Source organism: Daktulosphaira vitifoliae, unplaced genomic scaffold (assembly GCF_025091365.1).
Source record: "Daktulosphaira vitifoliae isolate Bord-2020 unplaced genomic scaffold, ASM2509136v1 Scaffold_1, whole genome shotgun sequence".
Classification (NCBI taxonomy): domain Eukaryota; kingdom Metazoa; phylum Arthropoda; class Insecta; order Hemiptera; family Phylloxeridae; genus Daktulosphaira; species Daktulosphaira vitifoliae.
In genome coordinates this window covers 82,365,876-82,368,564 of record NW_026099572.1, presented here as the reverse complement: position 1 = coordinate 82,368,564, position 2,689 = coordinate 82,365,876, and the positions used below count along the sequence as shown (strand labels likewise).

Sequence of the window (2,689 nt, the reverse complement as noted above, 5' to 3'; positions counted from 1 at the left end):
ATTTTTTAATTTATATCTAATCTCCAAAACACTTTCAAAAGTTAATTTTTTGAGAAAAAGTTGTCATTTTGAATCTCCCATGGGTCAAATTAATAAAAAAATGTATACCAAATGATAGAAAAGTCCCTTACGTATTTATAAAAAAAATAAATATATATTAATTCAGTCAATTTTAAAAACGTTATGGCAGTTTTAAGTAAAAAAGCCTGAAAAAATTTCGAAAATTATCGATTTTTAAATTTATACATTATTTGGATATTTCCCTCATTTATGGTGAACGAGAGATATTTTTCAATTTTTGAGTGAATTTTATCAAAAACCCAATTCATGTATCAAACAGTACTATTATGACTATTTTTAAGTATTATTTTTTATAACTTTGGTCATTTAAATTTAAATTTTTTCACAATTAAAGGCATTTTTTGACGTTTTTAATGTTAATATCTAAATTTACTATACATTTTTGAACGTATTATCCGCTATTACCTTTAAAATATTTATTTATATGTATGACCTTAGATATATATTGTATAATTCCAATTAAAATAATTCAATTATTATTGATGAATTTTTAATTATGAATAGGTATTTACTGTATTATTTTTATAGCTCTAATACATAGTATATTATATTTCCTCTCTAATGTAATAAACAATAATTAAACTACAATAATTATAATAATATAATGGTGATAATAAGGACAGGAGAGGTGAAGGTATGTAGTATAAGGTTAAAGATTATTTTGGGGTTGAACTATGCTGAGCTATCAAATAATAAAATTATTTCTACCTCATTTATTCTTATTCTTGTTTATTACTTAAATTTATAAGAAGAAAAACATGCAAATAAATGTTTGCACTTATCTTAATTTCCTTTTGTAGTTGATAAAAAATTGTTTTTGACAATAATTCTGAATTTTGGATTTTTAATGAAGTAATTCGTAGTAATTACTATTAATAGAGTAAATACTTGAAAGGTTACAAATGTTAAAAAAAATAAAATCGAATTAATTGGCCGCAACGAAAAATTTGTAACTTTCATGGTGCATCAAAAAATTAAAAAGAAAAGGGTCGCCAACCTACTGGGCGAGACAATGTATTGTCGGACCACAGTAGGATTTAAAAAAGAAATTAAATATTGTACATTAAAAACAATTTAAAAAAAAATAGAAAAGTATTAAAGATTGAAGTCGAATTCCGTTGAGTCGTTGATAGTAGATGTACACCAAAACCTCGTGACAGTTGTCACATAACCAATATGATCAGGGATGATCCTATACAAGGCCGTTGCCCGTACCTTATAAACTAGGGGAGTTGATTTTTGAAAGGAAAAAAGATAAAAAAATACACGAGTCCATTGAAGATGGAACACAGTTGAGTTAAATTAAGGACTCTATTAAAAAAAAAAAAACAAAAAAAAAATTAAGTTACTACGAGGCAAAAAACCTCGTCTACAAATTAAAGGGAAACAGAGAGAAATAAAAAATACAGATACTAATAAAAAAAATACTAGTTACGCCTACACTTTTACAATTAAATAATACAATGAACGTCTTCGGGTACCCACCGACTATTAATCGCGGCATTACCGCTAAGCACGGCAAGTATACGTTCCAAGTAAGCGACTGGTTTTAGGCAGTTAGACTTAGCTTGCAAGACGTTGGGACACCCCGGAATAAAATGCACTACATCACCACATTGTACTAACAATAGTATATATCATTAGTATACATATCACATAGAATGGGTGATATAAATGCATCACTCAATATCATTTCATATAAAACCTATATAAAAAAAAATCATACAAAAAATGTATGTAATATGACAGGTGGTATTGTAACACGCCTGTCATGTTAAGGGACCTAAATAAAAACAGGGACTCCTACGAAAAAAAATTCGCCACACGTGCTTATGGCACGGCGCACTAAAAAAAAAACTCTGGCTCAAAACATTATAAAAATATATACATTACCAGCCCCGAAGGGTTAAAGAAAACCGAGGCAGGTTCAGCCGACCCTAATATACAAAAAAAATTTACATGATACAAATTATAGTAGCAGACACTCACGCAAAATGTATATAAAAATTATAATGTTGCAGCGCACACAACAACAACAAAAACTCACGCTACGGACGAAAATTAACCGACAACCAGTTCCGATAATGGCTAATTTCCGACAAAACTTCCGTCGTTAGACCTGGCGGTTCGTTGGCGACAACACAGCTAGACTTTAGAGTAGGGATCAACAAATTTTAACTTTAAATACTCAGTGCCGGAAATTATTAAGAAAAATTTGAATCATCACATATCATAAGGCGACAATGTAGGGGCGAGCAGTGTAAATGACGTACAAGATAGGAAAGGAGCGGGGTGAATGTACACACAAATGTCGTCCATGAACCGATCCGAAGTAGTACACAGCTGACTATCTTGTACGCACACAAACAAATCACAACATCTTATCATGATTACTTAACTGATAAAGGCCGTCGCAGTACGCATTCGGTCTAACCATGATAATTCAGAACTCAAATGTATATATACAGATAGATAAAAAAATATAGTTTAAAAAAACTAAAAAACACGCTTTTAAAGTACATCGAACTAAAAAGTTAAAAATAATTTTTAAAATTAACTTAAAACAATAATGAACGAAAAATACTAGTATTATTGTGAAAAAAAGCGT

At 29.5% G+C, this 2,689-nt stretch overlaps 1 protein-coding gene across 1 annotated transcript in view; it reads left to right on the top strand.

Annotated features, from left to right (window-relative positions):
• Nucleotides 1–2,689, top strand: part of LOC126896862 (uncharacterized) — a 12,012-nt gene that overhangs the window by 505 nt on the left and 8,818 nt on the right. The window lies entirely within an intron of this gene.